The sequence below is a fragment of the Narcine bancroftii genome, chromosome 2 (assembly GCF_036971445.1).
Source record: "Narcine bancroftii isolate sNarBan1 chromosome 2, sNarBan1.hap1, whole genome shotgun sequence".
In the NCBI taxonomy this organism is placed as follows: Eukaryota; Metazoa; Chordata; class Chondrichthyes; order Torpediniformes; family Narcinidae; genus Narcine; species Narcine bancroftii.
This window is the reverse complement of record NC_091470.1, coordinates 244,224,799-244,237,620: the sequence shown is the minus strand read 5'-3', so window position 1 is coordinate 244,237,620 and position 12,822 is coordinate 244,224,799. Positions and strand designations below refer to the sequence as shown.

At 45.0% G+C, this 12,822-nt stretch overlaps 1 protein-coding gene across 1 annotated transcript in view; it reads right to left on the bottom strand.

Moving 5' to 3' along the window:
• The window catches only part of sugct (succinyl-CoA:glutarate-CoA transferase), a 544,214-nt gene extending 542,492 nt beyond the window's left edge, over positions 1-1,722 (bottom strand). The window contains exon 1 of the mRNA XM_069920671.1: positions 1,594-1,722. The gene's annotated coding sequence lies outside the window, so the exon portion shown is untranslated. The remainder of the gene's footprint in view (positions 1-1,593) is intronic.
• Positions 1,723-12,822: the final 11,100 nt, after the last annotated feature.

Below are 12,822 nucleotides of genomic sequence, written 5' to 3'. Positions count from 1 at the left end.
GCTGCTATCACAATCACATGACCTCTGAAGTCACGCACCTCCCAGAGTTCTTTGTGCCCCCTGGACAACAAGAACTCCTGATCCTGTGGAGGCCTACAACTATGAACACTGATTTGATCATGGAGCGGTTCATCACGTAAACCCCACTAGAACCAAAGTTCAAGGTGACATCGCAGTCTCACCTATACAGCTCGAACAGGCCAGCGACGCCCCTTGTGGGGTCATGCCACCCATACCGGCTGATCTAGGTCAACATGAGCCGGCTGAAGGTAATCTACCAAAATAGTTTCTTGCTTGCCCCCAATCTCTATATCAAATGTGGAGCCATCATTCTGTACCACCTTGAAAGGACCTACATATGGCTGTTGCAACAGCTTCTGATGCACAGGAATACATAAAGACAGTCCTTGTGTTCAGGCAGAATGCATGAAGTTGTAGACCAATGCTGGGTGGCCAGGATAGGTGCCAGTATACCCACCTTCTCCCTTAAGCATGTGAGTACCAAAGTAGAGGATTCCTACTGCCCACATGCTGCAGAATGAAATACCCTGGGACTGTTGGGGGCACTCCGTAAACCAATTCTGCAGAGAATGTAGCTATATCTTCCTTTGGTGCAGTACAGATAGTACCTAAGGCAGTTTATCTATCCAATCCAGTCCTTTAAGATGTGCCAATGAGAGCCGTTTTCATATGATGGTGAAAACGATCCACTAAGCCTTTGGACTGGGTACAATTAGCTGTTGACCGATGCAGTTGTGGGCCTAGCAACTGTGCGATTGTGGACCATAACCCAGATGTCAACTGAACTCCTCTGTAAAAGGAGATATGCTATCTGATTCTTGTTGAGGGCTCTCACACAAACTGATGCAGAGGTGTTGGAGAGAGGGACAACCTCTGGCAACTTTGTGAACCTATCTACTATTGTGAAGAGATGAGTAGCAATGGGCCAATGATATCCACATGGATTTAATCAAACCTGAGCTGTGTGGGTGCAAAGATGTGTAGTGGGGCTTTGGTGTGGTGCTGAACGTTTGAGGTCTGGCACTGGATGCATGTCCTTGCCCAAGCGCCGACTTAATTGCACAGGCCTTGCCACATGGATTTGCCCACCACGAACCTTGTTGTCGTCCTAATGGAAGGGTAAGGCAAACTGTGTATTGCATCAACACTCGACGTCGCCTCGCAGCAGGTACAGTGGGCCTTGGATGGCCGGTGGATACATCACAAAATAGCAAGGCATTTACCAGGCCAACCTTAGTAGGGTGAATATGCAGAAGGCAGCTGGACTGGATGGCATTCCTGTTCGAGTGCTTAGAGCTTTCACAGATCAGTTGGCAGAGGTTTTTATAGATTTTTAAATCTGTCCTTGACTGCTATAATTGTGCTTGTGCCGAAGTGCTCTACCACCATGAGTCTGATTGACTACTGTCCTGTTGCACTTACTCCCATTATTGCAAAATGTTTGGAGAGGTTGGTTTTACCTCATCTGAAATCTGTTTGCCTGCCACTATGGATGAACATTAATTCACCTACTGTGCTAATAGGTCGCAAGAGGATGCCATTTCAACAGTGCTACACTCCACTATGACTTACCTGGATAGACCAAACTCTTATGCAAGATTACTATTTATTGTTTATAGTGTGGCGGCGCACATCCTGATGGCGAACCGGCCCCGCTTGTATCGCCACGTGGCTGGGCAGCCATGGGGAAATGGCATTGCCAGAGGTTTCTCTCTGACTCCAGCATCCCTTCCAGTGTGCACCCTGGGCAGCGCTTATGATGTCACAATGCACCAGGTGACTGAGCTCATGCTGCCCTTAAAGGGCCGTGCTGAATTTGAAAACAGTCGTTAACGACCCTCAACAACGTGGTGGGTGTGTTTCTTCCACTGCTCAAACTGCCACAGTGGAGAACCCGATGAGCCTAGACATTTTTCTGGAATCAAAACAGCATGGATTCAGCAGAGGTTAACACTGTCTCCATCAAGCTTCCCCCCTTTTGGGCCCACCGACTGAGAACGTGGTTCAGGCAGGCAGAAGCACAATTTCAACTCCGCAACATCTCCTCAGACACCACAATGTAAGCAGACAAAGAAAGGGTACATATCATATACATGAAAACAGACAAAAATGGGTACACAATGTTCTATCATGTCATGAGCGCTCTGGACCAAGATATGGCAGCGAGGGTGGATGACAGGCAAGTACACCGCCCTCAAAGACCTGCTGCTTGGAACTTTCAGGCTAACTCCCCAGCAACGTGCTTCCAGGCTCCTTCATCTAGATGGGCTTGGGGACCATCGGCACTGATAGACAAAATGCTGGCACTAGTGGAAGACCACAAGCTTTGTTTTCTCTTCTGCCAGATATTCCTGGAACAGATGCCGGAGGACATCCAGCTGCTCCTCACAGATGAAGACTTCTCAAACCCAAGGAGAGCAGCAGCCCATGCAGATGCCCTCTGATGCACGAAGAGGGAGAACGAGGTAGCCTTCAACCAGGTGGGACGGCCAGGAGCCAGCCGATCGCAAGCCACTCCCAAGATGAAGCAGAGGAGGGCCAATCAACCTGGCGTTTCTACCACCAGCCCGTAAGTGCAGACAGCCCTGTGGGTTTCAGGGAAATGACCAGGCTAGCCACCATTGATGGCAGTGACGGCTGGCCACACAAACAGTCTCCTTCATGTGATGGACAGATCCACCGGCTGCCGATTCCTGGTGGACACAGGGGCTGAGCTCAATGCCCTTCCCCCCACAGCATTAGACTCGCACCCGATCTCGAGGTCCAACCCTGTGGATGGCCAACGGCTCCACCATCAGGACCTACAGCACCCGCAGGGCACAGATCCAGATTGGGAAGGATAAATTCCACTGGAGTTTGTCCTAGCCTCCATAGGCACCGCGCTGTTAGGGGCTGACTTCCTCAGAGCTCACGGCCTACTGGTTGACATGAAGGGAAAAAGGCTGGTCAATGCCCGAACGTTCCACTCTACCCAAATGGACACAGCAGAAACCCACAGGCCTGAAATTGCCGCCGTAGCCATCACCAGGGATACGTTCGACGAGATCCTCCATGAATTCCCTGCCATCTTAGAGCCACAGTTCAATGCCGCCCTGCCCCAGCATGGGGTCTTCCAGCACATCGCCACACAGGGTACCCCAGACGGCTGATGCCCGAGAAGCTCCAGCAGGCAAAGCAGGAGTTCTCCAGGCTCCAGGAACTGGGAATCGTCCAGCGCTCGAACAGCGCCTGGGCATCGCTGCTCTAATGGTCCTGAAATCATCCAGGGGCTGGAGACCGTGCAAGGACTACCTTTGGTTGAATGAAGCAACCACCCTGACAGGTACCCAGTGCCCCACATACAGGACTTCTTCGCCAACCTCCATGGCACACAGGTCTTCTCCAAAGTGGACCTTGTGAGGGGATACCATCAGATCCTCGTGCATCCAGACAACGTGGGTAAGACAGCCATTATCACCCCTTTCGGGCTCTTTGAGTTCCTGTATATGCCCTTCGGTCTAAAGAACGCGGCCCAAACTTTCCAGCGCCTCATGGACATGGTTGGAAAAGACCTGGACTTTGTGTCCATTTACCTGGACGATATTCTCATTGCTAGTCTCAACTGCAACGAACACAAAGCCCACCTCTGCACACTCTTTTCCCGGCTGGCGGACTTCGGCCTCACGGTCAACGCGGCCAAATGCCAGTTTGGCAAGGAGTCCCTCCATTTCCTGGGGCACACCGGCGCCGGAGAAGTTAGCGGCAATTCAATGATTCCCCAAACCCTCCACCCTGAAAGGCCTCCAAGAGTTCGTGGGGTTGGTGAACTTTTACCATCGTTTCATCCTTGGAACCGCATGCACCATGCGCCCATTGTTCATGCTCATGGTCACCAAAGAAAGGACTTTATCGTGGTCAGAGGAGGTGGACAGGGCTTTCATCGTGACAAAGGAGGCTCCAGCAAGCACCACGCTGCTGGTGCACCCGCGGCCGGAGGCGCACATGGCGCTCTCAGTGGACACCACAGCTATGGCAGTGGGGGAGGGGGATTTCTGGAACAATGGATCAATGGACAATGGCGCTCACTGGCGTTTTTCATCAAGCAGCTGCACCCACCGGAGCTCAAATACAGTGCCTTCGACCGGTAGCTCCTGGCACTGTATTTGGCCATCCGCCATTTCCGCTACTTCCTCAAAGGTAGGCCGTTCACAGCCTTCATGGATCACAAGCCCCTCACTCAAGCACTGATGATGGCCAAGGATCTGTGGTCCGCCAGACAGCAGCGCCACCTCACATATGTGTCTGAGTTCACAACCAACATCTGACACAGGGCCGGCAAGGACAATGTAGTGGCGGATACGCTCTCCCAACCAGCCAACAACACTCTCATACCCGGCTTGGATTACAAGCAACTGGCTCAGGCACAGAGGAACGATGCGGAGATGCAGGCCTTGCGGACTGCCATCTCAGACCTCAAACTCAAGGATGTCCAGGTGCCCAGCAGCCCGGACACATTGCTCTGCGATGTCTCAACAGGCACGCTGCATCCGGTGGTCCCGCTGCACTGGAGGGCAAAGATCTTCAGTCTGATCCACATCCTCACTCACCCAGCGGTAAAGACAACCATGCAGATGGTCGCAGAGCAGTTTGTGTGGCATGGGCTGAAGAAGGAGGTGGCGGAACTGGCCAGGAACTGTACCAGGTGCCAGACCTCCATGGTCCAGTGACACATGTGAGCCCCCATCCAGAACTTCAATCCGGCAGTTCACAGATTCCAACACATCCATGTTGATCTCGTTGGGCCCCTGCCGGTGTCCAAGGAGGCTAATTTCCTCCTCAACGTGGTGGATTGGGCCACAAGCATCCCGATTAAGGAGGCCTCAGCGGAGAGGTGTGCCAGGACTCTGGTCAGCCAATGGATCACCCTTTTTGGAGTCCCGGTGCACATCACTAGTGACAGAGGGGCGCAGTTCACATCTGCACTGTAGACACAGATGGCGAAGCTCCTGGAGGTCAAGCTCCACCATACCACCCGCAGTCCAACGGGTTGGTGGAGAGGTTCCACAGTCACCTGAAGGCATCGCTTATGGCCAGGCTCTCTGAACCAGACTGAGCGGATAATCTACCCTTGGTCCTCCTCGGGATTAGGACAGCACCCAAGGAGGACCTGCGGGCTTCAGTATCGGAGATAGTCTATGGCACACCGCTTTCCTTGCCAGGTGAGTTTTTTGGCCCAGACCCTGACACCATGGCCTCCAACAAAAACCTGCTGGTGGACCTACACAGGCAACTGGCCTCCCTAGCTCCCCCATGTCCGGCATGCCACAGCACCCGGTCGTTTCATCTCCCTAAAGAGCTTAACTCAGCCCAGTTCATTTTCGTGTGGAGGGGACCACAAAGGGCATCGCTACAGTGACCATATGAGGGGCCATACAAAGTCTTGCACTGTTCCGGCAGAAACTTCACCCTGGAAGTTGGGGGGGGGGGGGGGAGAGAGGAACTTTTTACGGTGGACCACCTGAAGGCAGCCCATCTGAACATTTCAGCTGGTGCAGATGGCCTCGCCCAAGCGCAGGGTCCAGCCGCCAAAGCGACAGGACGCTTTGCTGGTTCTTGGGGGGGGGGGGGGGGGAGGTTGTGTGGCGGCACACACCCTCATGAAGAACTGGCCCTGCTTGTATCACCACGTGGTGGGGCAGCCATGGGGAAATGGCGTCGTCAGAGGTTTCTCTCTGACTCCAGCATCCCTTCCAATGCACACCCTGGGCAGCGATTATGATGTCACAATACACCAGGTGACTGAGCTCATGCTGCCCTTAAAGGGGCGTGCTGAATTTGAATAAAGACAGTCATTAACGACCCTCAACATGGTGGCTGTGTTTCTTCCACTGCTCACACCAGCCACAATAGTTCAGTTTTCAATAGTGTCATACCATCAAACACAAAGCTGATAACTAAACTTTGTATGGTATCAGCTCATCCTTTTGTAATTGATTCTGGATTTCCTTACTTACAGACCCCAGTCTGTTAGGTTGAACAATATTTTCTCCTCCAGTATCACCTTGAACACCAGAATGGCCCAGGGTTGCATGCTGAGCCCCCTTTTATATTCCATCTTTACCTCTGACTGCATTCCCATGTACAACTCAAACTTGCTTATAAAGTTCACAAATGTCAGTACAGAGGTAGACCTGATCACAGGGAACAATGAAACAGCCTACAGGGATGAGGTTCAGCACCTAACCTTGTGGTGTATTGAGAACAATTTGTTATTCAATACCCAGAAAACAAGATCATTGTGGATTTTAGACAGGTGGGAAGCTACATGCACATCCCGATTTACATCAATGGAGCAGTGGTTTCAGACCTTCAAATTCCAGGGGGCCACATCTCTGATGATTTCACTTGGTCTTTGAATTCATCAATATTGATCAAAAAGGCACAACAATGTCTTTATTCCCTGCCCTAGAATATTATGGAATTTCTTTCGATGTACTATTGAGAGTGTGCTGACAGACAGTATCTCAGTGTGGTACAAGAATTGTTCTACAGGAGATAGGAAAGCATAAGTAGTGAAAATTGTCCATCGGTTTGTTGGAATGCAATTGCCTACCAATCAAATCTATCTATACAGGACAGTGTTTGGACAGGGCAAGGAATATCATTAAAGTCGCAACACACCCTGACCATGAACTATTTATTCTCCTACCATTGGGCAGACATCATAGGAACCTTTGATCAAGAACTACCAGACTTAAAAAGAGCTTTTTTTCATGAAGCCTTGATAATGTTAAATATCAATTCATGGCACTGAGCAGTGCTGCACTTATATTTCAGAATCAGTCATTTTTTTTTCCCCCCAAACAATTTAGTTTAGAATATTGTGGTCTAATTGTATCTGATTTATTGTGTATTTTTTAAAATTGTATGTGTTTATTGTATTGTATTCTATTTTATATTCCAGTCGATGCTAATCATGTTTCATCGGCTGGTATACCAGTATAATGATAATAAAGTGCATCAAAACAGAAGTTCTCCAATTTCAGTCCCGATATGGCAGTGCAATACGTTGCCATCTCTTCATCTTCCTGCTGAGCCTCTGCCAAAGCCAAGCCGTGTCATCTGTACTGGGAGCAGGCTAATGGAGAGAAGTGTTGGTGGTGTGGGATAGCATGTCAGTGACTAGATTGTTTTTCCCAGTGATGTGTTTTATCATAGTCCTAAACTCTGAAATGTAGGAGAGTCGTCAATGTTGTCATGCTGACCACAGATCTGACATCTTAGCAAAGGCGAAAGTCAATGGCTTTTGATTTGTGAACCCTCTGCCCTCCAGGAAATGGCGAAAATGCCTTGTGGCAAAGTGGAAGGCAAGGAGCTCACCGACAAAAGCAATGTACTTTTGCTCCAGCGGTCTCAAATGACAACTAAAAACAGTTAGGGGTTTCCTGATGTCATTGATGAGCTGTTCAAGGATGCCACCTACTGCAGTGCCTGATGCATCCACCATCAGTGCCGTTGGCACATCAACCCTCAGGTCCACAAGCTTAGTGGCTCTTGCTAGCACTCCTTTGGCAATCTTGAATGCAGCCACAGCATCATCATTCTATTTCAGTTCTTTGGGATGTCCAGCCAGGAGATTGAAAAGTGGCTGCATTTGGCACAAAATTATGGTAAAAGTTAATCATGCCAAAAAAAAAACTCCTGCAGGCCTTTAATAGTAGAGGGTCTTGGAAATTTGCAAATGGCCTTAAATCTTGGAAGGTAGTGAACTGTTCTGTGCTGACCAATGCAGTAGACAAGCAAATCAATTGATGTGATGCCAAACTGGCATTTAGCCAGGTTGATCACTAACCCATGGTAGATAACTAATCTGACATAGTCTGCTGCCGTAAGTGATTGGCAATAAGGATGTCGTCCAAATAAATGAATATGAAATTCAGACCAGATAACTATGTCCATTAGGCATTGAAATGTCTGAGCTGTGCTTTTTAGACCGAAAGGCACATGAAGGAATTCAAATAACCCAAGGCAGTCTTAGGAATGTCGTCTGGGTGAACTAGGATCCAATGGTAACATGCACCAGATTGATTTTGGAAAAAATCTTAGCACCATGAAGGATTGCAGAGAAATCCTGTACATGTGGAACTAGGTAGTGATCTGCCACAGTGATGTCATTCAGATGCTGATAGTCCCCACAAAGTCTCCACTCTCCAGGCGCCTTAGGTACCATATGCAGCGGTGATGCCCAAGGGCTGTTGGAGCAACGAATAATCCCCATTTCCTCCATGTGTTGGAATTCATCTTTAGCCAATCGTAATTTATCCAGAGGTACCCTGCGTGCTCAAGCAGGCAGAGGTTGTCAATGAGTCAGAATGGGATATAACCATATAACCACTTACAGCACAGAACAGGCCAGTTCAGCCCTACTAGTCCATGCCGTAACAAATCCCCACCCTCCTAGTCCCACTGACCAGCACCCGGTCCATACCCCTCCAGTCCTCTCCTATCCATGTAACTATCTAGTCTTTCCTTAAATGTAACCAATGATCCCGCCTCGACCACATCTGTTGGAAGTTCATTCCACATCCCCACCACCCTTTGCGTAAAGAAATTTCCTCTCATGTTCCCCTTATAATTTTCCCTCTTCAATCTTAAACCATGCCCTCTAGTTTGAATCTCCCCCACTCTTAATTGAAAAAGCCTATCCACGTTTATCTGTCTGTCCCTTTTAAAATCTTAAACACCTCTATCAAGTCCCCTCTCAATCTTCTATGCTCCAGAGAAAAAAGCCCCAGTCTGCACAACCTTTCCCTATAACTCAAACCTTGAAATCCTGTCAATATTCTCAAGAACCTTCTCTGCACTCTCTCTATTTTGTTTACATCTTTCCTATAATTTGGTGACCAAAACTGTACACAGTACTCCAAATTTGGCCTCACCAATGCCTTGTACAATTTCATCATAACCTCCCTACTCTTGAATTCAATACTCCGATTTATGAAGGCCAACATTCCAAATGCCTTCTTCACCACACCATCTACCTGAGTATCAGCCTTGAGGGTACTATTTACCACAACTCCTAAATCCCTTTGTTGCTCTGCACATCTCAATAGCCTACCATTTAATGCATATGACCTATTTAGATTTGCCTTTCCAAAATGTAACACCTCACACTTATCTGTATTAAATTCCATCAGGCATTTCTCAGCCCACACCTCCAGCCTTCCTAAATCACCTTTTAATCTACGGTAATCTTCCTCACTGTCCACAACACCACCAATCTTAGTATCATCCGCAAACTTGCTTATCCAATTCTCCACCCATACTTCCAGATCGTTAATATATATAACAAACAATAGTGGACCCAGGACTGATCCCTGAGGAACTCCACTAGTCACCGGCCTCCAATTGGACAAACAATTTTCTACCACTACTCTCTGACACCTCCCATCCAACCATTACTGAATCCATTTCACTACCTCCTCATTTATACCTAAATACCTAAATTTATACCTAAATGCTGTACTTCTTTTTTGGTTGGTCCATCAAGAACTGTAGAATAATAATGCTGGGGAATTCTGCTAGGGTTCTGGTAATATTTATTGTCCAAGAGCGTCACTGAGTTGAGGGAAGGTGTGAGCAATGCTGCAGGGTCCAAGGTGAGGGATTCATTTGAGATCTACTAGAGGGGAGAGTGCTTGCCAAAAAAAAAAACAGCTCCCAGGAGTGACTGTGATACATCAGCAATGGTGAAGGACCAGCTGAACCACGACGAGCTGAAATTGAGTGGAATTGTCCATGACGTGTACGTCTGGATGTTGCTGTTGTTGGCAGCTGTGAGGGGAGAACCCTTCTTTCTTGAAGATGTGTCTGGGCCAAAAGAGGGAAACACGCTAACCTCCACTACAGTGTCGATGGCCTGAGTGTTGATTCCTTAGGAAAAGGAGGTTGTTCTTCTGGCTGGCAGTCACAGCCACTACTGACGGCCAGCTTCAGTGTTTTCCAGATGCGTGCGGGAGGACTGCAATAGTGGGCTGCAGCTCCCAATTTCTGATGGTAATAGCATCATTGTCTGCACTGCGTCTGGTTGAGTCTGTAACTACATTGCTATCCAGAGTGGGCAGGTTCGTGGCCTTTACCAAGACACTGCTATGCGCCCAACCAAAAGGCTATCATGCTGCCTAGCATACCACAACTTATCAGCATGGGCTGCTAAGTGACAGGGGTCATTAAAGTCTTCATCTGTAAGCAGAAAATGATGTCTCCTGGCATTTGCTTGAGAAAAAGTTGTTTGAAAAACAGACAAGGCTTTTGTCCAACTGGCTTGTGCTGACAAATAATACTTTCTAAAAATCCTGTAGCCAAGTCCTCCTAATTTATAATCCCACATTAACTTTTTCAGAAAAATTCTCAGCAACTAAATATTTCATAGGAATTGCCTAATACAATTATTTAATAATTTAAAGAAATGTATTGGCAAAGAAATAAGCAATGATTGAAAAAGATATTGTAATCTTGTAATCATTTTCATTTTGACACATTAATCCTTCCAATCAAAGTAATCAGCAAATCTTTCTATTTCTTCAAATCCTTCTCTATCTTCCTCAACAGAGGAGTATAATTTAATTTATACAAATTTTGTAGGTTATTATCAATCATAATTCCTCAGTATTTAATTCTATCTACTTTGCATTTAAATTGACTTCCTTTTTGATATCTTACATAATCAAAATATGTCAATGGGATTATCTCACTTTTATCCATATTAATTTTATAACCTGAAACTCTTCCATTTTATTTAGTGTTGTTTGCAATTTCTCCAGAGACTCAGCCAGATCAGATAAATATAATAGCACATCAGCAAATAGGCTGATTTTATGTTCTTCTTGTCCAACTTTGAAGACATCCTTAAAGCCTGGTTCATATTAACCAATATTTTTATTAAATGCAGATTATAAAATTATTGCAGACATTTTGGCTAATAGTATAAATAGATTGCTACCGAAGTTAATTAATGCCAATCAGACAGGTATTTTTTTAAAAAGAGACTAGCTGCTAATGTAGTGAGATTCTTAAGTATTACTCATTTGGCACAATCAAGAGGAGATTTAAATGTCACTGTACTTTTGGATGCAGAAAAGGTCTTTGATAGATTAGAGTGGTATTTTCTCTTTAAGATATTGGACAAATTTGGTTGGGACAATCTTTTATTAATTGGATTAAACTTTGTATGTTAATCCAAAGGCAAAAGTGTTAACTAATGGACAAATCTCAACTTCCTTCAATTTACAGAGATCTAGTAAACAGGGATACCCCTCATCGCCAGCATTATTCGTACTGGCTATTGAACTTCTTGCAGAGATGATTAGATGGGATATGTTTATTAAGGGATTCAGGGTCAGTTGTGAGGAACATACAATTAGCCTATTATTTACCTATACTCAACATTGAAGAGGATTAAAAGAAATGGATGACACTACCTATAACTTTAATAGGAAGAGTTAATTGTACATTATAAATATTTTCCCAAGAATTCAATATCTTTTTCAAACAATACCTACTTTAGTACCTCAACAGTTTTTAAAAGAGCTAAATAAATTGATTTAGAAAATTTTTATGGAAGGGTAAAATTTCTGCATGGATACTCTAATTAACATGGAAATATGAATTATGAATTAGGAGGATTGCAACTGCCTAATTTTTAAGGCAGAAATTAAAATCCCATCCCACCCCACCCCCCAATACATTTTGTCTACCTTCTGCTACTTTTAAAAGATATCCTTCATGAGAGAAAACCCACAAAATATTGGCTTGCAACTTAAAGCAGAACAAGCAAAAAGAACTATATTGGCAACATGGAAAGAAGACAAACAGATTTCATATAACCCAATAGAGATTAATGAAAATTTTAGTAAATTCTATAAACAGTTATATCAAACCAAAAATTCAGGGAAAAATTACAAAATTGATGAATTTTTTTTTATCAAACAATGAATTACCCCAATTACAATTGGGAGATCAAAATAAACTACTAGAACACCTGATAATTGCAGAAATACAAGATACATTAATGATGTTACTGAATAATAAAACACCAGGTGAAGATGGATTCCCGACAGAATTTTATAAAATATTTAGTAATCTATTAATTCCTCCCTTTTTAGAAGTAATGAAACAGGGAGAAGAAACCCAGAATTTACCAAACTCATGTAAAACAGCTATAATTACAGTAATCCCAAAAATGGGAAAAGATCCATTATCTCCGGCATTCTACACACCAATATCTTTGCTAAATATAGATTATAAATTAATTGCAAAAATACTAGCAAATAGATTGAAAGATTATATACCAAAATTAGTAAAATTAGACCAGACATGATTTGTAAAAAATAGAAGAGCGGCAGATAATGTTTGTAAATTCATTAATTTAATCCACACAGCACAAGTAAAACAACTATAGCAGCAATTCTAGATGCTGAGAAAGCTTTTGACAGGGTAGAATGGAATTTTCTATTTAAAATACTACAAAAATTCAAATTACCAGAAAAATTTATTAATTGGATTAGAGCATTATGCAATGGACCTTTAGCAAAAGTATTAACAAATGGGCATGTTTCAGATCACTTTAAATTGACTAGGTCAACCAGACAAGGATGTCCACGATCACCTCCCCTGTTTGCTTTCACCACAGAACCATTAGCAGAATTGATAAGAAAGGAACCCAAGATAAAATAAATAAAAGTAAAAGATGAAGAATTTAAAATTAGCTTATTTGCAGGTGACATTATAGTATATTTAACAGACCCAAATAAAGGCTAAATA